At 44.4% G+C, this 24,379-nt stretch overlaps 1 protein-coding gene across 1 annotated transcript in view; it reads right to left on the bottom strand.

The window, feature by feature from the left end:
* The window catches only part of LOC138285590 (potassium voltage-gated channel subfamily H member 8-like), a 1,338,351-nt gene that overhangs the window by 133,017 nt on the left and 1,180,955 nt on the right, over positions 1 to 24,379 (bottom strand). The window lies entirely within an intron of this gene.

Genomic DNA, 24,379 nt, shown 5'->3' with positions numbered 1-24,379 from the left:
CTATGGGTTCAACTACAGATCAGCATGATTTACTCCTAAGCATCATGTCTCCTGCTAACATGTGGGTAGTGTTCCAACAAATATTGATCTACTGACAATGTGAATGCAAATGTTTCCTCTCAAAATAGATTTTTTTAAAGGACACCTCTTATAGTGATTTAGGAAGTGTGTTAACAGCTGACCTTGTCAAAATCCATTTGAATTCCAAGAAGAAGCTTCCTCATATACCATAATACTTCCTCCGACCTGAAGATGAAGTGGACAATCGCACAGTTATTGTGGCTTTTTTAAAGCAAGGTGCAGTACCCTCACTGGTAACATTGGTAGTCTATGAGCTAATAAATCTGTTGTGTTACGCAGATTTCGTGTTGTACTCAACCCTGCTACAATACTTTCTTTCAATCCATACATGGTAGCCTGTTTTACTGTTGTCGATCTTTATTCTGCTTTTTCTGTCTCGGCCTTTAAAAGATGTGCCCAGCAAGAGATTGGTAGTTCAATTTGATGTTTATCAAACCACCAAGGACGAACTATCCTGCAGGAATGCCTTTGGGAAAACGATGCTAAGAATGCTGCCCTTCCTTCTGATTCTGTTGTAACATTGTATCTGTCTATTGACCAACCTACAGGGCCTTGGATCATATGCAAGAAAGTGAAAAAAAAGCTTGGAAACGATATGGAGGTCTAAAGCACAAGGAGAGCTGATGGCATGACAACGATGGTAAATTGGTTGCCCTGAAAAAATTGTTACCAATCCTCGCCTGAATGTATCATGTATTGCACCTCAGCAGGGACGGAATGACCCATGCCACAAACACTCTCATTTAACCCCCTATATCCCTTCTATTGTTCATCTGTCAAACCTATAAAGTTGGTAAAAGTGAAAATGACCAGCGCTGCCCATCCTGCCTAATGGGGACATTTTCTACACATGTAGACTGTATTCAAATGGCCCGCTGTTGTTCATTCCTATATGTTCTGGCTATTTTTGTATAGCTATAGTGTGAGTAGACGCCTCTCCCTGTGCCCGTTCTGATGCTGACACTGTGGCCAAAAACTTATTCGAGATGTCTTCGCAGTTGGAGTCTCACGTAAGATCAAAAGTGTCAGAGGAACTCGCTTTGTGTCGTTTATAGTCCAGAAGACGTGAAAAGCTTGAGGGATCCTACAACATATCCATTTGGCTTACCACCCGGTGTCCTAGGAGAGGGTAGTGTGCGTTAATGGGACAAATAACATATCTAGGATTTGTGAGGAAACTGAACTGTAGGAGCAGGGCACTTTACTTCAGCCAGTATGTCAAAGCAGCCATTCCTAACCAAAAAACCAAATTAAGCCTGCACTTAGTAATATTTGGTAGACATATGTTGCTTCCGCTGGAAAAATCTTTGGATTTTCTGCCTCTGTACCCCTATTGCATTTCATATTTAATTAACTGAGTGCACATTTCTCATTTATAAACGTGCTGCATTTAGTGTTGTTTGCATGTGTATAAAGTATAGCAATTGCTTTATCACAGTTTAATAGTGCATCAATTACTCATATATTTGTATTAATATGTTGTTAATACATTATAAAATAATTGAAGGTGCAACAAGATTAATATGTTAATTCTTGTATTTGAAAACAGTCATTCTGAGGCCTGGCATTTTTCAAAATAATAGGAAAAGTGTATTTAAGTTGGCTACAGACAGGTATTAGCAATGAGGAAACATCTTCCACTTCCTGTGAGAGTGGCATACATGCAAGCAGAAGCTGTACACATCCTTTGTAAAGGCCACAGAGAGGCTTCTCTGAGCCAGCTGGAGGTATTGGCTTGCTGGGACTCAACAACTCTCTCAGTGCAGAGACCCAGAAAAAACAGCCTTCTCACAAAAACAACACAATTGATGTTTAAGCTAATGTATGTGGGTGAGGGGCCACCTCTCAAACTTGTACAGGTCTCCTCGAGCATGAAGATGGGTAAGCCAAGGGTATCAGGATGCTGGTTTTTAATAAAATCATAAAAATATATTCCTAGTGTGCTCTATTCTTAGTGAAAAGAGATTTGGAACTCACTAACAAGAAATGCTCCTGTGAGTCTCACAGGCCTGGTAATTTTTCAGATCGCACCATCATCCTCATGTAATCTGCTGGTTGTTCATGGGCTCCTGCCCACCATGGCCCATATTACGCAACGGGCGCGCTCTCACTGTTTGCGTCACGGCGCACCTGAAAACAGGAATACCAGCGCAAACAGGGACAGTGTATCCTATTAAAAGTAATAAGCTGGCACTGGGCAGTCACAAACTTGCACTGCCCCCCAGGGCTTTGCATTAGTGAACTATGGTGCAGCTATTTGAATCAGATGTTCCGTCTTTCTGTGTGAAGGCAGCACCCACCTGCTCTTTAAAGTGGGGACAGAGATCCTCTTGTAGGCAGGTTGCAGTGAGTGACAATACCCACTTGCAGTGGTATTATTGGGGGCGTCACTAGGACCCCTTTTCAACCCTTGCAGGGAATGCATGTCCCATGCTAATGAAGGAACCACCCTTGAAGATATCGCTGGAGCTCTATGTGCACAGGCGCTATGTGTATTACCAAAGAGTGTGCACAAGCCTCTGAGCCTTCTTCTCTAATACTAAAGTACTCCGGGGGTTTAGAAAATGGGCTCACAGATCCTTTGCACCACAAGGGCACTGTTTGTAATACGGTCCTAGGTTTCCTGTCTCGAGTTGGTAAGTTGGCATTAAGCCTACACTTTTGCCAAAGGATCTAGAAAACCTAATCTCATACAATATTTTGCTTAGAATAGCAAAAGTTTTATTTGGGGCTTTGCTGCTGGGTCGATCTTTTGTTGTGAACAACACTTACACGATTTTACCAATCATTCCTAATAGCCAAGACATCTGCTGTATTATTGGTTTCCTCCCTGGGTATTACCCATTTTGATTTCAGTTTCGAATCTCATTTTGAACCGGTTATGTAATGGCAGCACAACCCGTTACAAAAGTAAATTTCAGGGCTCCATTAACACAACATCTTGCAGTCAGGCTTTTCCCTGATACTAGGGTGAATTAACTTTTGTCATAAATGCCCATTCTGCATCTCTCTACTTTGGTAGAATTTAATCCTTTAGACCCATTCACCAGGCCCTCTCATACATATAAAGCTGCCCCTAAACCTGCAAAATATGAGCACTATTGATCACCTAGAAATTCCACAAGGCTACCATGAACACCAAGCTTGGTTTACCTCACATGTAGTATAGAATCTAAGAATGGGCCCCTTAAGAAATCATTGGCTAGCTGGCTAGTATTGGCTACTTATTCTTCACATCTGGATGTAGTATATCTGAATACTCAAAAATTAATACAGCTATTATATCAATTAGTGGCCACATACATGAGACATCAACATTTTACAGATTGCAGGGACTGGAGTTTTGATCCCTGGTTCTGCCCAACAAATGCATCATTATGCAGTTCAGGCAATTAGTCCACAAACTACTGATGCAATAATGGGCAAAGCACTCAAAGTGAGACGAGATTCCATTCTGGAGTGCTTGCAATATCAATCATTTGGAAGCGGTCTATCCTCACACATCACCCCAAGACAAACATAGAATGCTTACTATGTGTGTTCCACTTGGTACAGTACCACTTGTAGAAGAATGTAAAACATGGGGAACAATATTTCCTAGTAGTTACTCTACTACACATGGCACACCCTTCATGCTGGCGCTATTGGAGAAGTTAAAGAATGAGCATGAAGCTACCTCGGCTGATTAATTCTGGATTAAATTCCTCAGAAATTTTGAAACTATCTGTTTGATAGCTCCGAGTAACATTCACGGGAAGGTGGCAGTCCTAGCAGTGCACAGTGTTTGGCCACTGTTCCTGTTCAAGATCATGAAAAGGAGTTGCTAATATTATTTTGGAAATATATACTCCATGGGTTGGGATACTTCACATTCTTGAGCCACAAAACTGCCACTCAATCAATAAGAGTCAACGGATTCCACTAAAGCAAAAGTGGAAACTGATATAAAGACAAAGCTAAACAGGGCCTGATTTCCACCACAACAATAGTCCAGCAGGGATGGATACAATTTGAGGGACCATGGAAAAATTAAAAAGTCGGATCGATATCAGTATTCTTACCATTCTTAGAAGGACTCTGGGCAGAGTAAAAGCAAGGAATGGGGTGGATAGGGTGAGTATGGCAGAAGGGGCGAATGCATCAAACAGAAAAGTGGCAGAGAGCCTGCACACGATGTTGAGGTTCGTGTGAACAAAGAAGAGAATGTTTGAAACAGTAAAGCTAATTTTAAGAAAAAGAATGTAGCTGGAGTGCGTAGCAGATAATACTATTATTCTCATAAACCAGGCTCTTAGAGAACTAGGGACTTCAAATAATGAATACATACAGGTAACAACACCGAATGGAAATGTAAATTCTTCAGATAGGATTTATGATGTAAAAATACAAATTGAAGGGAATATATTTTGCTAAATTAAAGTTGTATTCTGGTAACATTAGTCGGAAGCCTATAACAGCATTTTTGCAGAGTAAGATCTGGCCTCCATCATTTATGTGGAATGCACCTCGTGGTGAGGAAGTAATAATGTAAACAACTTCCTCCTTAGAATCTAATGATCTTATGGAAAAATATGCATGTAAGCGAGGTTTAAAGCAGGCTCTGGCGGCGCTTTAATGCAAACCAAGTGGGGTTGGACAAAGAACGAGTTCCACATGTGATTCCCTTAAGCAATGAAACCCAATTTCAGGATGAATATCTACTGAAGCCAGAAGCTAATCACAACGTGTCATTTTAGATCAATTACATAATAGTGCCTTGCCATTCAACAATTAACTCTCCCTTTCTCCAGTGACAAAGCAAGACAATTCATATAGGCTAGTGATAGATTAAAGAAATTTAAATATGCAAACAGATTCAAAAACGTCAAACAATCTTACTCATGCTCAAGTACAAGAGTACAGAAATCGCTGTAAAGTCTGTGGTAAGCAGTAGACACACGTACTCCATGGCTTGTACAGCAGTGCAGGGATTTTTTGACGATGGCAACTTCAGGGTGCTGTGTACACACACCAAAGTTTTAAGTGAATCCAATGTACAGGTAGCAGAAATAATTGGCCAATTACTTGTTCTTCAGAAGGCTGGTCTATCAGTTACCGCACACATTGTGTTGGATTTGGCATTCCGTGTACAGGACTACAATGTGAACTTGCCACACTGATGCCTAAAATAATTCAGAGCTTCAAAAGGTAAATTGATGAAAGCAAAGCAGCTTTGGTTAAAAGTAGCAGTTCTACAGGACAAGCTTCCTTTGGTCCGCGTACAGCACACAATGGCACTCAAGGTGAAGGAATCTGTGCTAAAGAGAACTGTGCAGCTGATTTGGCTGCAAAGATAGCAGTACACACCTTTGAGGCAGCTGCTGTAACTATCTCAAACTAATCTTGATGCAGGCAGGTGGTAATACAGGCAACATTGAAAGGCCAAAGGCCTGTAGGAAGGTTTTCTTCCAAATATTCTTACAGCCTCATCAAATATATAATCCCATGGTGTTTATACCTAGGATGGGAGAGAGGCATATAACTAATGTGTGAGCTAGATTATATGTAACTCGGGTAGCTCATAAAGGGACAGCTTTGGCTCAGGCTGGCATTACTGCTACTATATCAATACTACAGCAACAACTCTAATGGTCCTATTTGTTTACCAAAGAATGTAAACTAGTACACAGAGAAATATATTATCTACCAATAAATAAAGCATTCAACTGCATTAGGACCACCACCTACTCCCGCCACAATATCCAACAAACTGTTCTGCGTCAAAGACTCTTTCTCTTCATACTTACTACATTTGAAAGAGCATTAGTAAACGTTGGCTAAGAAAACTATGCAATACCCAATTTTGTACTGAGGTTCCATATGAAATGATATTGCACTATTGCCAATCCTATTTGCAAATTGCTGCAAATATCGCTGCAAAATTTCACTGCCATTAGTTAAATGCCAAGCAATTTGAAAATATCTGTTCAACATTGCACAAGCATTAATGATACCTCGTAGAACCTGATGCTGGTCTCCCTTTGTCCCTCTTTACCAACTAAATAATTTCTGTATTTCCCTGATTAGTCTTCTGTACCATTTTGTTTGCTTCTGCAGTGCAACCGTTTTAAAGTTGAGCACAGAATCGCGCAAGCGCTGCTTTTGCGGCGTGTTGTTATCTATTTGGGATTTTAGCCACGTCCACCTCACGCCCATATCTATCACTCGTTCATGAGCTTTCCCTTCAAAAATCTTTTGTTACCATTGGTAAATGCTTTACGTTTATCCCTCCTTGGGGGGCTTGGTTACTACCTTGAACATCGACCCTGAAACATGGCAAATCACACTTTTGCTGATATGTTTGACTGCGAGTGAACTTCTTTTTCCATTTGTGTGTCTCCTTCATGTTCATGGCAGCCGTGGCACTTTAAATCGGCTCACTTATGTGAAAATGTCTTACTTTTCATTTTCAATTTATGTGGCAAGAAAAGTCTGGTTAGAAGTTTACAACGTTAATAGCTCTGACTCGAGCAAATGCGAGACCCACTGCATTGCAAATGCTTGTTAATTATGGTTCCACTTCTAACATGGTGGACATTCATATTAATATGGATGATAATAAACAAAAGTAAAAAAGAAGAAAAGTGCACATAAAAAAGGCAGCGAGCAGCCCAGCAGCACTTTACTGCTGTGTGCCCTTAGGAAAAAAAAAAAGAAATGAATAACAAATAATGGGACAGGGAGTGAGGCAGGGAACCTTGGGGAATGAGGTAGTAGGAAGAGAGAGAAATGAAAGGAGAACACAGGGTAGGAAAAAAGTGTAAAAAGTCACAGAGAGATTGATGAGGAGTGGGATTGAGTAGCCGGGAAGAAGAGTGAGAGGGGGAATAAAAGGAGCATCTGAGGAAGAAAAGGTAGGGGAGAGAGCAATGAAATATGTACTCCCATGGAGTGCCTTATTTACAACAAAAAATAGTCCTGTGGAGGACACAGTGAAATTATATAATTCATCCGATTGTAATACAGTGTGACCGAAATGCTCTTGGGTGGGACAAACAGAAGAATAGAGAGGAAAGTTATTATATCAAGATCAGACAACTAAGACAGACAACAAAGTCATTCATTTATGAGCACAGGGCAGACCCAAAGCCCACTCTTTATATGTAATGTATTGGAAACAATTGAACTGGGCAAAAGACAGCTGAAGCTGTCTGGAACCGAGACCTAAAAACATGCTGCCTGTGCTCACAAGAAAGAGGAGAAGAGATGGTGAAAACCATTTGAAGAGAGAACATTTTGAAATTCCTTTGATGAGAGAAAATCATAGCTCTCACATAGAGAAGAGAGTAAACAGAATAGGCATTAGCAAATCAGGCAGTATCATCTTGGAGTCTAATATACATCTTGCAATAAGAAAAGGAATGAGGTTAAGTTCCCTGGAAGGATCTCTTTCCAAGGACACTGAAGATAATTAACACTAAACTTTATGGCCATTCAACTTCCCAGCTATTTCACCATTAATCTTGTAATCTGAAGAGCGTCTTCTATATAATTAGACAGAAGTGGCCTTTTTTTACTAACTCCCTGGCTATGGTGTGTGTTAGAAATGGGGTCTTTGGTTGGCAGTCAGGTTACCCTTTGTACAAGCAAGGACCCTCACTCTAGTCAGAGTAAAAGAGAATCACCCTCAGCTAACCCCTGCTTACCTCCTCAGTAGCTTGGCACAAGCAGTAGGCTTAACTTCAGAGTGCTAGGTGTAAAGTATTTGTACCAACACACACAGTAACTTAATGAAAACACTGCAAAATGACACAACACAGGTTTAGAAAGATGAAAAATATTTATCTAAACAAAACAAGACCAAAACGACAAAAATCCACAATACACCAGTCAAGTTATCAATTAAAAAGCAAAAAGCATCTTCATGTAGATTTAAACACACACTAACACTGTTAGCGTGAAAATGTACCTTGGGTGCGTCAAAAATAACCCTGCACGGGCAACTGTGCGTCAAAAAGGGCTTGCGATGCGTTGATTTCACTCATGAGCGAGACCTTACATCGTTTCTCCTTTCGTCGGGACGCGTAGTTTCTTCTCTCCGCAGGAGAGCAATGCGTCGATCCGGTGAGCACTCTCGGGTCCGGGCAGGCCTTGCGTTGTTTTTACATGCCCAGCGGTGCTTGCATTGGAAATCCAACCGCACGATGATCCAAAAACCATGCAGTGCAAGTTGCGATCTCACCAGCCTCCATCAGCAATGCTGTGCGTCGTTTCTGCAGCTCTGTGTGTCGATCTTTGGGTCGTGTTGCAGGCGAGCAGCGATTTTCAGCCGCTAATCCGGCGGCGCATCAATTTTTCAGCTGCAGATCGGAGTTGCGATGATCTTTTCCCCGCACAGCGTTCTGTGCGTGGATTTTCTTCCTCTTAGGCTGCCAGCTTCTCCTTTCAGGGTCCCAGGAACTGGATGGGCACTACTTGGCAGAGTAGGAGTCTCTACAGAGACTCTAGGTGCTGGCAGAGAGCAGTCTTTGCTGTCCCTGAGACTTCAAACAACATGGGCAAGCTCTAAATCAAGCCCGTGGAGATCTTCACAAGATGGAAGGCACACAAAGTCCAGTCTTTGCGCACTTACTCTGGCAGAAGCAGCAACTGCAGGATAGCTTCACAAAGCACAGTCAGAAGCAGGGCAGCACTTCTTCCTCAGCTCTTCAGCTCTTCTCCAGGCAGAGGTTCCTCTTGGTTTCCCAAAGTGTTCCGAAGTCTGTAGTTTTGGGTGCCCTTCTTATACCCATTTTCTTCTTTGAAGTAGGCCTACTGCAAAGCAAAGTCTCTGTTGAATGTGAAATCCTGCCTTGCCCAGGCCAGGCCCCAGGCACTCACCAGGGGGTTGGAGACTGCATTGTGTGAGGGCAGGCACAGCCCTTTCAGGTGTGAGTGACCACTCCTCTGCTCCCTTCTAGCACAGATGGCTCATCAGGAAATGCAGACTACACCCCAGCTCCCTGTGTGTCACTGTCTAGTATGAGGTGCAACCAGCCCAACTGTCAAACTGATCCAGACAGGGAATCCACATACAGGCAGAGTCACAGAAATGGTATAAGCAAGAAAATGCTCACTTTCTAAAAGTGGCATTTTCAAACACACAATCTTAAAATCAACTTTACTAAAAGATGTATTTTTAAATTGTGAGCTCAGAGACCCCAAACTCCACATGTCCATCCGCTCCCAAAGGGAATATACACTTTAATCATATTTAAAGTTAGCTCCCATGTTAACGTATGGGAGGGACAGGCCATGCAACACTGAAAAACGAAATTAGCAATATTTCACTGTCAGGACATATAAAACACATTACCATATGTCCTACCTTAACCATGCACTGCACCCTGCCCTTGGGGCTACCTAGGGCCTACCTTAGGGGTGTCTGACATGTAAGAAAAGGGAAGGTTTAGGCCTGGCAAGTGGGTACACTTGCCAAGTCGAATTTACAGTTAAAAACTACACACACAGACACTGCAGCAGAAGGTCTGAGACATGATTACAGAGCTACTTATGTGGGTGGCACAACCAGTGCTGCAGGCCCACTAGTACCATTGATTTACAGGCCCTGGGCACCTCTAGTGCACTGTACTAGGGACTTACTAATAAATCAAATATGCCAATCATGGATAAGCCAATTACATACACATTTTGTAAAGGAGCACTTGCACTTTAGCACTGGTTAGCAGTGATAAAGTGCCCAGAGTAACAAAAACAGCAAAATCAGAGTCCAGCATACATAAACATCCTGGGAAACAGAGGCAAAAAGTTAAGGGAGACCACGCCAAGGATGAAAAGTGTGCTTTCCACTAAAAGAGGCAGTGTTGTACCTAAAACCGATCCCTAAAAAAGAAATAGAGTCTACATATATTACTTATTGGTCCCATGAGTTGGACTGGTTAGACTGGTACAGTCAAAGTGGCCCTCATGGAGGCCTTATTATCTAACAAATGAAGGTCTGGAATTACTTTATCATTGATTGTTAGTTGGGCATGAATGGGTAAAGAAAACTGTTTTATCTACACTGGATGGCCTCCATAAAGGGACACCTTGGTGGTCATTCCAACCCTGGCGGTCCATGACCGCCGGGTTGGAGGACCGCGGGAGCACCGCCGACAGGCCGGCGGTGCTCCAATGGGCATTCCGACCGCGGCGGTAAAGCCGCGGTCGGACCGGCAACACTGGCGGTCACCCGCCAGTGTACCGCCGCCCATTGGAATCCTCCAAGGCGGCGCAGCTAGCTGCGCCGCCGAGGGGATTCCGACCCCCCCTACCGCCATCCAGTTCCTGGCGGTCCGCCCGCCGGGAACCGGATGGCGGTAGGGGGGGTTGCGGGGCCCCTGGGGGCCCCTGCAGTGCCCATGCCACTGGCATGGGCACTGCAGGGGCCCCCGTAAGAGGGCCCCTAAATGTATTTCACTGTCTGCTGCGCAGACAGTGAAATACGCGACGGGTGCAACTGCACCCGTCGCACAGCTTTCACTCCGCCGGCTCGATTCCGAGCCAGCTTCATCGTGGAAGCCTCTTTCCCGCTGGGCTGGCGGGCGGCCTGAAGGCAGCCGCCCGCCAGCCCAGCGGGAATGTCAGAATTACCGCCGCGGTCTTTCGACCGCGGAACGGTAACCTGACGGCGGGACTTTGGCGGGCGGCCTCCGCCGCCCGCCAAGGTCAGAATGAGGGCCCTTGTGTCTTTCGGAGATGCGCTGAAAGAGCTGAGAGAACAGGCAAATGCAGAAACTGAAACCACCGAAGGGAACACAGAAGAAAGAAAGTGCCCTGAGATTTGAATTCACATTGATGCATGACACAGTGTGCCCTGGCGAGCTCTGGATTGATTCCAAGCGACATGTGTGACACACAGTGTCCTGTCAAGCTGGACAGTAGGAAACACAGGGCCGGGGACTAAGAGCTGACCTGTCTGCTTTGCTTACTTATAGCTGGGGCACAGAGAGATCCTGCCTATATTTCAGACCACACAGTATGATTATTTTCAGCAGTGGCAGTGGTAGTGTATCATTTTAAGTGTCTTTTGGGTTTATGTAGCCGGTGGTGCTGGAGTCTGCCCAGAGCACCCCTCTCTTCGGAATCCACTGCTGCTTCAGCAACCTTGCAGAGTTTACTGGCTTGATGATTTCCACTGTGTTCCTGTATTGTTCCCGTTTTTAGGTCGAGCATTGCGTGCTGCTCTTCCGATGTCTTGGTATCTATGTGGGCTTTTAACCACGCCCACCTCACACCCATCACTTTCACTCAATCGTGGGCTTGCCTTTCAAAAATCCTTTGTTGTCATTAGTAAATGTTTTACGTTTATCCCTCCCTAGGGCGGTTTTGTTACTGCCTTGGAGACCACCCCTGTTACATGGATAATTGCAGGTTTGCTGATATGCTTGACTATGGGCAAACTTCTTTTTCCTTTTGTGTGTCTCCTTTGCGCTCATGCGCTCATGGCGGCTGTGGCACTAAAACGGCTTGTTGGCTCTGCTGCGGTCTACATCAGTCTGCAGTTTATGAAAGTAATGTAGATGCGCGGCCGTCTTAACTCCTTGGGTGCCTTGTGTGGGAGACCAGCTCGTCCTGTACCCAGCCCACGGGGAGCGCAAGAGCTCCCCCATGAGCCTCCCATCCACCCCTCAGGGCAGGGATGGAAGGGGAATCGCTTCCCCTTCCACCCCCGAAGTGACGTCTGATGACATCAGAGCGCAAATCGCGCACAGAAGTCATCAGAGGTCACCTCCCATTGCGCTGGAAGCATGCTTCCAGCGCAATGCGGAAGAGAAATGCTAAGCATTTCTCTTCTCACCAGGAGGTGGGGGCAGGCAGAGGCTCTGTCTCTGTAAGTATTTCTGCAACCCGATCGCAATGCGATCGGGCTGCAGAAATGCCCAGTAGGCACCAGGGATTTTTTGTTTGTTTGCGTGTTTACACATGAGGGGAGAGGGCCCTTAGATCCGCCTATTTAAATTAGGCCGATCTGCCCCCGGGGGGGGGGAGGGGAGGTCATGAGGAAGCAGAAACCACTAGACACCAGGGATAATATTTTATTTTTTTTAGATGGGGGGAGGGAATCCTTAGGCAAGCGTTGCTCCCCTGGAGTCAAATTGTTTTTAGACCATTTCTTCCCCCCTTGGGGGCGGATCGGCCTATTTTTCTTAGGCCAATGTGCCCCCAAGGTGGGCAGAAACCTCTAGGCACCACAGATAATTTTTTATTTTTTTTGTTTTATTTTATTTTTAGACGTGGGGAGCGACCCCTTAGGCAAGGGTCGCTTCCCTGGGGGGAGAAATATTTTTAGGCCATTTCTGCCTCCCATGGGGGCAGATCGGCCTATTTTTATTAAGCCAATCTGCCCCCCAGGGGGGCAGAAACCACTAGACACCAGGGATTTCTTTTTGTGTCAATTTCACGCAAGGGGAGCGACCCCTTAGGCAAGAGTCGTTCCCCTGGGGGCCAAATTTATTTTAGGCCATTTCTGCCCCCCTTTAGGGCAGATCGGACTATTTCTATTAGGCCGATCTCCCCCCGGGGATGGCAGAAACCATTTAGGCACCAGGGATTGGTGTGTGTGTATGTGTGCGTTTTGTTTGGGGGGGCAGCCCCTTGGGCAAGGGTCGCTCCCCATGAGGGCACATTACTGTTGGCCATATCTGCCCCCTTTGGGGGCAGATTGGCCTATTTTTAGAAGGGGGGCAGAAAGCCCACCAGAGATCAAGGAAGATTTTTTTTTTCAAAAAGAGAGGGTGAGGTATGGCCATACCCAACCCCAAAAAAATAGGGTCAAAGTTGTTCTGCCCACCCAGGGGGGCAGAAAGCCTACTAGATGCCAGGAAATAAAAAAATAAAAAAAATAGTGGGGTGGCTGTCTTTCAGCTCTTCCCCACACACTAAAACATCTTCTCCCACCGCAAGCAAGAGGACTTTGATTATTTTGTGTTTTGGTTTTACACTTGGGCCATGAGAGCTTGGCTAACTCTCAAAATCGTCCCTCTTGGAATGGTGAGGGCTGCACTTTGGGATGCTGCCACGTAGAAAAATCCACAAGACCTAGACACATTTGAAAACTTAAAAAATCTGGGTGAGTCCAGGATAGTGTGCTTCACATGCACCCCACTCCATTTTCTTACCCACAATGCAGAGCAATCCTCCAACTTTGCTGGAAATCATACATTTTTCCCACATTTTTGTGATGAACCTTCTGGAATCTGCAGGAATCCACAAAATCCGACCACCCAGCATTGTCACATCTATACCGATGAAAATTCTGCTCCACCTATCAGCCTAAATTATTTTTTCCAAACTGCCCTTTTGGACCCGCTTTGGTTCCCCTTTAATTTCAACATGTTTTTGGTTCTTCCCTGTCACAGGCACTTTGCCCACCTACACAAGTGTCCACTAAAGTTCTCATCACGAGACACCCAGGGAATGTGCCATATTTTTCCCAGACCTTGAATTACTGTTATTGGCGTATCAGTAACTTGGGGGTGAGGAAAATCCAACCCATCAGAAAATGGACCCTCGAAGGGCCACTAAAAACGAGGTATTACTGGAAATGAGGCATTATTAGGGGAGTCGGTCCCTAAAAAAAATCCTAATTTTCCTGGTACCGTTCACACAGAGATTTCAGCTGTTTGTGTGTACATTATGGGATCTGCGGTGTTCCCATGGACCTCATAATTCCAGTGGCCTAGGTAACTACTGTTTCCAGTCCCATCAGAATTAATAAGTCACTCCTCAAGAGGCTCTAAATGTATTAAAACAGCTCCCTTTCTCTCAAGGCAAATAACTGGTTGTGTCCAACCATTATAGCTGTTCGAATAACACTATTGGACAAACGGTTTGTTGTCAGAGGTACCGGAGATCCTTCCATAGGTCACACTGAGTAAGTCTGGCTCATTTCAGTATGTACATGGAGGAAGGAGCCTGGAAGCAAAACTTTAACTACGTTTTGTAACAAGATCTCCTCCCAACCGGATGTTCCTGTTTCCAGCACAGTTGCTCGCAAAAGAAAACAAGCAAAGTAGCAAACCTTCAATTTTTGATGTGTGAAAACCTCAAAATATTGGGAATGTATTGTAGCTGTTTATATGTAGTTTTCTGATTCATCAGAACTAGCTACTGAAATATTGGTTTCCGGTAGTAATCATCCGCTTTACTCACACTTTCAACATATAGCATGCATTCTGAATCTGCAAAAAGGGCTAGAGACAACACACCCAAACACACACTCATACATATGGACTCACTTTTTTCTCCAACACTTACATATACTTACTTCGACACCAGTGGCGTAACGAAACTTGAGGGGGGCCCTGCAACGTATCTGGAGGAGGCCCCACTCCCCCCTGGACTCAGTCACGGGCCTGCTGCCCATGCACAGTGTACTCTGCTGAGGGAGACCCATGGAGCTCGGGGGCTCCCCGCACTGCCGGGGTTGTGAGGGCCTTTGTTACGTCACTGTCCTACACTTACATGTGCTTATTCCTACTTTGCTGACTATATACACCTACTTTTACACCTTTTTACTATGACTCCTAATACCTACTGTTAGGCCAACCTATAGTTATTGTTACTCTATCATATTTCTACCCTTAGTTTTGCTTACAACGAATCTTACTCCTACTCAGTCCTGCATACACACAAACTCCTACCTACTCCTACATAACAATTCTCTTTCTCCTAAATTTTTCTTCCTATGTGTGCTCCCTTTTATAATTATTTCTAGTCATGCCTGCTGTTACTCCTACTCTTAATTGTAATTACTCCTAATTACTTTCACACAACTCTACTTACTTCACCTCAAAACTATTCTTACTTCTACATTCTTTGATTTACTCCTCTTACTCTACTTGTGCTCATTGCTACATACTCCTACTTTTACTCTCACTACTACTACTTACTCCTACATTTGCTACTAATGTTATGGTTATCATTACTACTACTTTTACTTCCACATTAACTCTTACATCTACTCTATGTTTATTCTTTTTATTCATTCATACTCTTATTCATACATTCTTTCTTGTACACGTATTCATAATCTTAGTTGCTCTTACTCCACTCTTATGACAAATTATATCTCCTTACTACTACTCTTACTCCTACACTTACTCTTACACTTACTCCTACTCTTATGCTATTTACCTTTGTTTTTACTCCTACATACTTACATTTACTTTTATTTTTAATTATTCCGACCTACTCCCACTCTTCATCCATACTAAATCCATAGCCCAAACTACTCCTTCTATTACTTCCAATTACTTCTACGTACTCCAATTGTTATTCCAACATATCCTCTTTACTCCTACTTTTCTTCTCCCTAATGCTACTTACTCTTACTCATATTGTTACACCTGTCAGCCTTAGGGAGGTCTTTTCTCAAACTTTTTTCCTCGCTCCTCTAATTTTTACTTATCTCGTTTTTGCCGACCTCTGGACTCTGCTCACTTTACCTCTACTATTCAGTACTAAAGTTAATGTGCTCATTAGGTAACATTGCCTTATCCCCAGTTGGCATTTTTAGTTTACTTGTCCACCCATAGTACAGTGCTACTACGTGTACCCGGAACCTATTACTTAAATGCTACTTGAGGTTCTGCGGGGCTTATTGTGTCACCCCTTAAGTAATCTTTTAAACATGCACCCAGTTCTGCCATTGCAGACCTGGCAAAATAAACCTTTTGCCAGGCCCAGACCTTCCTTTTCAAGTCAAGCGCAAGAGCTTTGACCTGTAGTAAGTATTGTGGGCTTTTAACCACCCCCACTGCACGCCCATCACTTTCACTCGTTCAAGGGCTTGCCTTTAAAAAAATCTTTTATCATCATTGGTGAATGCTTTACGTTTGTCGCTCCTTGGGGCGGTTTTGTTACTGCCTCGGACACCGACCCTGTTACATGGATAATTGCACTTTTGCCGATATGTTTGACTGCGAGCAAACTTCTTTTTCCTTTTGTGTCTCTCCTTCGCACTCATGCTCATGGCGGTCATGGAACTTTGAATCAGCTCCCTTATGTCAACTGTTTTACTTTTCATTTTCAATTTACGTGGCAAGAAAAGTCCAGTTTGGAATTTACAACACTAAGAGCTCTAACTTGACCAAACGCGAGACCCATAGCCCATCTCTCACTTACATTTAATTTGTTTTAAAGCACTGGTAAAGGTTTGAAAGTCTGGCTTTACTAATAATGTATGTCTTCCGAAACGAACCCTTTTTAGTAACTTTAGGGATAAATAATGAAAGACTAGGGAAAAAACTGAACTTCTTAACCTATTTTATGCAGTTTGCATAAAGCTCTGACAGTTTGTAACAGTCACTGTTCTGTATCAGGGTTGTTCCTTATGAACTGCTATAACAAAAGTGTGTATGTGACAAAATCGGTAATCCACTCAGCTAGCTACATAAAATACATATCGCTATGATCTGCACAGTTTGCAGTCTTTGCAGCTGGCATATTAACCCCCCAACGCTACTTTATGGCGAGTCAAAACTGCCACTAGACAAAACTCAAATCTCGCTCTCTAGCAGGACTCTAACAAGAGTTTTCTTAAAATTTGTATTGCTGCCGCAAAGCTGGACGCACAAGGAACTCTGCAGCAGGTGTTTCTAAATCATACTTCCCCGGGTCAGCATAGCAGAGATTAGAATTGCTGTTTTCTAAATGTGTACCTAACTACAGACTTTCTGACACTCTGTGTCCTTCACCATCCTACTTTTCTGAATTTCTTTTTGCTGCCTTTAGGACTCTGAAAACGTTACCACTGCTAACCAGTGCTAAAGCGATTGTACTCACTCCCTAAAACATGGCAAAATTGGCTTACATCTCATCAGCATTGTTAATTTACTTGTAAGTCCCTAGTAAAGTGTCATGCCATATACCCAAGGCCTGTGAATTAAATGCAACTGGTGGGCCTGCAGCACTTAAGTACCCCCTTAAAACATGTTCCAGGTCTGCCATTGCAGCCTGAATGCCGTTTTAAACTGACAATTTGACTTGGCAAAAAAAAAAACTTGCAAAGCCTAAAACTCCCCTTTTTATAACATATAAGTCACCCCTAAGGTTGGCACCAGGTAGCCCCTAGGGCAGGGTGCATTCTAATTAAAAAGGTAGACATGTACTTTTAAGTTTTACATGTCCTGGTAATGAAAATCTCAATTTGTTTTTCACAACAGTGAGGCCTATCTCTCCCATAGAGTAACATTGGGTTGCCTTAGTACATTTAATAAGCGCTAACCTTTCATTGGGAATAGTTAGAGATTTCATGTTTAGTGTCTAACAAATTGTAATTTAAAATGCTCTTTAATGGTAGTCATATTTTAAATTACAATTTTGAAACTGGCACTTTTAGAAAGTTGGCATTTTCCTGCTCTAGCTATTTTGTGCCTACACAGTGCAGGGATTAGGTGTGCCTGGATGGGCCATCACTGGCAGGATGGTGGGGGGGTGGAGTAGGACACAGTCACACTTACAGGTCAATAGGCCATGCTCTGCCTTCACACACAGTACTTCACATTACTATATTCTTCACGTAGTCAGGCAGGTTTGCACATTCCTTTTAGAACTCAATTAAGCAATGCTGTAAATGGCCACCTAGTGCTTGCAGCTTGATTGCCATCACCAGGGGCCACCAGGCAATATGGCTAGCACACATTATAACTACACCAGTGCCTGTGCGTTTCTTCAATGCCCTCAATCTTTGGCTGCTGTTTAGGTACAGCTGCTGCACCAACGTATGCAAAGATGTAGTCTGCTTTCTGGTCCAAGGCAATGCTCTAACTATCCACTGGGTATCTTGCACCATATTTATCAGTGCATTTCTGCTGATCCCTTGCACAATATATTACAGTAGCCTCCTATTGTCACTATTCCACCAGTGCCTTGGCATTGTGTCTGCCACCCCTCACCCATCGACCTCCCTCCCACAATAACTGACCAGCCTTGTTGTGAAACTGCTGCATTAGTGTGGCTTTGGAAACTGTGACCTGCATCTGTTCCCACTACCACTAGGGGCCGTATTATACATTGTGCCCCGGAGGAACAACAGGCATGTACGCCCACTTTGCTTGCCCCATGGGCACAAATGGTATTAGAGAAGGGGCCGCAGATGCTTGTGTGTCCTCTTCTGTAATACTGATAGTGCTGGCACACAGGTAGTGCCAGTGATTCATGAAAGAGTGTTCCCTCATTTGCATTGGAGCATTTGCATTTGCACTGAAGCATGGCACCATGCAAGTGAGGGAATCTCTTTGCTTCTACACCCACGCCATATTATGGATGCAGGCGCAAGGGCAAAGACGTTGTCAAGAGGCAAAAAGGTGGTGCACGCTCAGTTTGACTCATGATGTCAGTCCTCTGGAAGGGAGAAAGGGGGCCCCTGGACCCACCAAACATCCTCCTGCAGGCAGGTGCATTCACTTACTGCACCTGCCTGCAAGAGCATCTCACTCCACTCTTCAAAGTGCTGATAGCATGCTGCTTGCACTGTGAAACACAGAGCGACATCGAAGCAGCCACTCGTTTTTCACTTGGGTGCACTGCCCCCAGACCAGCAGCAGTTTATGACTGCCTTTGGAGCAGTTCATTCTTTCTAATATTACTTTCCCTGTTTGCGCCCAGAGCATGTTTTGAAATGGTGTGCCATTCCATACACAGGGAAGTGCACCATATACATAATGCGGCCCCAGGAGTATAACCCAGGCCCTGCAGCCCCTCACACGCAGGAGGACTACCACCCACCAGCCCCTGGTGTATAAATATCTATGAGCTATGAGAGACTTGTAGCCCTTAACCACATTAGGCAGGGGACCACATCATTTTGCCCTATGCCACTGACCACCTCTTGACACAACACCCTTTCGTACAGACAGGATTCAAAGTGCAGAGATCTGCCTGCAATGGTACAGCACCAGTAATCAAGGAGGCCAAGTGATGTCACATCACATGGTGAAATGGTTTGAAAGCTCGATCTGACAGCAAGCTTGGCAATAAGGATTTCAGCCCACCAACCTAACGAAAGGGATTTTTGGCGTAAGTCAGAGTGGGGGGCTTTAAAGGGCAGCTCCAGCACTCACTCCTGGCTTAACCCAACAATTAAACGTAGCCTTAATATTGGTCATGTTATACTTATTGAAAACTTGCGAAGTCAGGAATAAACTAATAAAAACCTTGTGAAATGCAGTGCCAAGAATTATGAAATAGTATATTTGGGGTTTTCTATTAGCCCTTCCTATTCTCCGTTTATGGAGCTTTTGGTACAATAGACTGGAATAGGTTGAACGTTGGGTTTGCCTGTACATTCCTAGCTATTATGGTGTCCCTGGGTTAGGCCTGTCACAGTGTGGCCATCAATATTATTAGTACACAGCACACTCTTGAACTCTGGTATAGGTGTGGCCATGAGTGGCTTACAACCCTTTTTTATTTTATATCCTCGGCCATGCCCATCCGCAGAGTGCTTATTGTGTCCTATGCCCCACACATGTATACAAAACAGACACCTCCTAGCACTACATACTAGTCTTATGTAGGCTAAGGAGAGGCTAAGCATACAGCAGCAAAACTTTACATGAGTGAGCCGGTTGTCATCACTCCCGAGAGACCGATAAAAAGGCCTGTTTGCTTCTATTGATCACCACACAGTATGCTGCCATCACTGCTCTTGTGCAGCTTAACTACTGGCAAAGTCAGCAGCCATTCAAATCTATGAGTGTAGCGGTTTGGGTGCCCCTCCCAGTCCAACAACACCGCAATCCATGAGACAGGCATATGTCATGGCACACATGCATGATCCGTGTTCATTCATGGCAACAAAAATCACCATCTGGGATCCAGACATCATTGCAGCTGAAGCACTCGGACAGTGTACATGTAAATCACCATGCAAAGGGCTTTTCTGTCACAAAACCTGTGATTACATGTTGCTTTTAATTTGGCAATTGATTTTACTACCCCAAATGCTGCAATAAATTCCCTGGAAAGGTAACTGTTTCCTGCCATTTTGTAGCTCAGCCTGGATGGGATTTTACAAATTCATTCCTTGAAGACTTTGCCAGTCAGCAAATGGACAGCTTAATAGATAAAAATGACTGTCACTGGTGGATTGATGCGCTTCATTAATGCCTTTCATCAACAAGATTTGGCAAAGCCAATAGTTCATGTCTTTGCAGCCTATTGGCTCTGCCGGCACATTTTGTCATTGCTGTACAGCATCAGCATTGAAAATGCTGTACAGCTGGAACAAAAACAAAATAATGAAAAAAGGCGAGATGGTGCAGCCTTGGAAGTTGCATCATTCTGACTGTGTGCTTGCGACCTGCTAGCCATTTTTGTTTCAATTACCTATTCGAGTTGGATTGGTAAATTGAAACATTTGAAACTACAAAAGTGGTTTTATTATAAAGTGAGAGACCAGCAGCGATATGCTGCTCGGTCCACCAAAAAAAAACAAAAGTGTAAAAAAATAGGAGCACCAGGTGGGGATGGAGGGTGAGGGAACTAAGGGAAAAGAAGCACACTTTGGAGCAACAAGAAGCAATGGGAAATGCACTCAAGGGAGAAAACAACATGATGGCAAAGGCAGAATCACACGGGCAAGAGTCTGTGCTCCAGTGGAGGAACAAACAGAAGATGGACAAGGCAGCCATGGAAGGTTACAGGCTGCCTTTGTCAGTGCTTGAGGAACAACTTCTCCTGGACCAATAACAGCTAATGATATAGAGGAGACAAGGCAGTCCTTCATTTCCCTTGATGACTGCTTCACAGTACCACTTCCTTGAAGTTGTGCAGCTCCTTTAACTGACAATGCCACAATTGGAGAATGTGGGTACATAGATGGAGTCCTTCTGTTCCTTACAAACCACCACCTATACATGTGCTACTGGTCACAAGAATTCACAGAGGGAATGTCACCTCATGAATATTAATGATGCAGGATTTCTGCAATCCTTATGAGCAGCCGATTTGCATTGATCAAGACTGATATATCTATCACAGCCCATAGAACTGGCCATCTCACATCACAGATGCTGTGGAAACCTATTGCAGCATTTAGATCTGGACAAAAATACATCTATTGCCTTATGGTGTCTGGTGCAGAGTGCCACACTATCCTTCAACTACAGTAGGACCACATATCGTTTAAAGGAGATAAGAACTTCCTCACTCACATGCAGGATTGCTAATTGGTTAGCACACAGAAATACTACAGGTGAATGATGTGTAAGTAAACCTGTGCTGATGCAATCCCAAATAATCCGTTTCAAAATACTGCTTTAAAGGAGAGAGCACAGAAGAGTCAATGAGTGCACCTCCTGACTTCCTCTTTGCTTTGTCTCTGCACCCACATCTATAATACAGTGCATGTGCAAAGGCAAAGTGTTTTCTCATTCGCTGTGGGGGCATGCCCCCATGCAAATGAGTGTATTCACCCTCTGCCACCTTCTTAACCGGATATTTATACACGAACATTAAAGCACGAGTTACAGTTACTTTAGATAACTCTAACTATAACAATTCAATTTCTATGTTTTGTAGGAGTAAATTCAGAGCCTAACAATAACGTCCCAGTAACCTTTGTTTTTTTCAGTGAATTTGTACAGTTTTTTTTTAATGCAAAGTAATTTTCATTAGTATATGTTAATCCAACCCCTGCTGTGCACGGCCTTTGGCCAGGCCTAGTGGGGGTTGGCCACAAGGTCTGGCCTGTGGCCAGGCCCTGCCACCTGCCCCTACAACAACCCAACCACGTGCTGTGCACAGCCTTCGGCCAACCCCTATAACGACCCAACCCAGCACTGCACATGGCCTTCGTCCATGCGCAGTAGGGGTTGGCCGCCCCCTATAACAACCCTGCCCGCCCCCCCATGCACAGGCTGATCTTGGCCCCGGGGACCCCAACCCCCAGGGCCCAGCCTAAATATTTTTTTTGGGGGGGGGGGGAGCCAGGAGGGCTGCACAGTCCCCCAAGCCAATCTTGGCCCCCAGGGATCCTTTTGCCCAGGGCCCGGCTTAAACATAAAAAAAAATGTGGAAGGGGGCAGCGCGGCCCCCCTTCTCAGACGATCTCTGCCCCATGGACCCCATCTCCCGACCTAAATATTATTTTTTTGGGTGGGGGGGGCCTGAAGGCCCACCTCCCCAGACCAATTTCAGCCCAGCAGACCCCAACCCAGAGGTCTGACCTAAATATTTTTGCGCACCCCCCTCCGCAGGCCGATCTCAGCCACAGGGACCCCATCACCCATGGTGCCCTATTTATTGATTATTTTTTGGAGGGAGGGGGCCGCTTGGCTCTCCTGCCCCCACCCCCATCTCGGCCATGGGGACCCCATCCACCAGAGCCTGGCCATGTGACCTACATTTTGGAGACCGTGGGGAGCCTGAAGCCCCCCCATGATTCTAGCTGGCTCCCCACCTCCTGTGCATATCAAACTAACTGATCCCAGACTCAGTCAGTGAACTGTGCTGAGGGGAACCCCCAGGAGCTCGGGGGCCACCCACACCGCAGACACTGCGGGGGCTAATCTTACACCACTGACACAGGATACTACTAAGCGTAGATGCGCCACACACTACTGAGCTACTCTCAATAAACACAGTGACAAAACTTGCACTCAGGACAGGAGAGGTGACTTTCATGCTCATACCACATCTGTACCTTAGGTTACACAAATTATACCACCTTGCCTCTCATACAGACGACTGGTCTACCTGGTTACACATATGGTGCTGTCTGAACTTAAGACAGTAGATCTGTTCCACAATTTCCACAGATGTTTCAGTCAGGCATTTTGGGCCACAGAGTTATTGTGTTGGATGCACAGGTCACACAGAGAGATACTAATGGCTACAGGAATACGCCTACAGATTGATCTTGGATTTAATTCTGAAAGTTTTTAGCTCCCCATGTTTGGAAAATTATCTGTTTTTGCAGATTTCTTAAAGGGTTTGGTGAAATCAGTGTCTCTTGGTTATGTAGCATGCACCTCCTGTGAATAGGTGTTGCATAATAGGAGAAAATTGTTTGACGAGGGTATAGTTAGATGACTCAGTACCCTGGACATCCTCAGCTGGTAGGTAGGAGGATTACCAAAACTGTGTGGTGCCTCTCTGGCACATGACTTACTCCATGAGCAAGATCTGCCCCCAGATCCCAGCTTGTGTTTTTAAAGGATCTTTCTTCGTGAGAAGACAGAAGGGATGTTTTCGTTGAACGACCTCAGTGCAGCAACAAACACAATGAAAGCAGTTTGGAATGATGATTCAGCAGCAGTAAGAACCAAACAAAGGCAGATCAACATATCAGAAAAAGAGCCCCCCGCTAGGTGGTCCCACTCCACCTGAGCAACATGAAGTTCAACGAATAGGTGGCTTAAGACCAAAATCAAACAACTAATATTATGTTGTCCCGCTCTGAAAAATGTTTTCCTGAAGTAAAACTTGCTATCTCATAATCAGGGCACAAATCAAGGCTACACGCGGGCAGACTGCATCTACCCACTCTTTGAAAGGCGGACATCGTCCACCCTGCCAAGAAGTTGGGTCCAAAGAAATATGCTGAAGCCCTAGTGTAATTTTCAGACACCAGGACACATTCAGCAGCACCAACACATTGTCTTCTTTCATTCTAAGCGGCAACGTGCAGGCAAGGGGGCATTGTTACTTCACATTTCAGCTGGGCCTAAAACAAATGCTGAATTTAAGAGGCCACCATGCCTCCTTTTGTGGGAGTGCCCTAATTGTGAGCTATCAAGAGATTCATATCTAGATGCAAAGGCAATGGTGGGGAAACAAAGGCACACAGCTTCTAATTACCTCACAAATATAGGAGAGGCATGTTCTTGAATTTTTTCAGTCCCTGTATATAAGAGAAATGCATGCACTGTAAGAATGTCAGAAAGGTCTCTGCCAGTATTTACAGAAATAATACCACTATTTTGTTTTATTTCTTTTATAGCGCTTCTCATTCCAATGCAGGGTGTCAGAGCACTTTACATCACATGTACACATTACACACTGGGAATAAATCCTATGTGTGTAACTCAATGTACAGGATGGGTTACATAAGATAGTGAGGGTTACAAGGTGTAGGCGTCTCACGTCCTTCCTAGCTCACTATATTAGAAGGATTGCGAAGGACGCAAAATCTAATTTGTTAAATATCGTAATGAACTCAAATGTACTCTTGATAATTGTGCTAAACATGTGTGCGGTATTAAGATCTCTGTTGGTTCTTGTGATGTCACTTCCAGTGAGGTCATGGGTTGTGATGTCCTCGCCACGCCCC

The sequence above is a fragment of the Pleurodeles waltl genome, chromosome 3_1, assembly GCF_031143425.1.
Source record: "Pleurodeles waltl isolate 20211129_DDA chromosome 3_1, aPleWal1.hap1.20221129, whole genome shotgun sequence".
Taxonomy (NCBI): Eukaryota; Metazoa; Chordata; class Amphibia; order Caudata; family Salamandridae; genus Pleurodeles; species Pleurodeles waltl.
The sequence above is the reverse complement of the archived record's forward strand: the minus strand, read 5'-3'. Positions and strand labels throughout refer to the sequence as shown.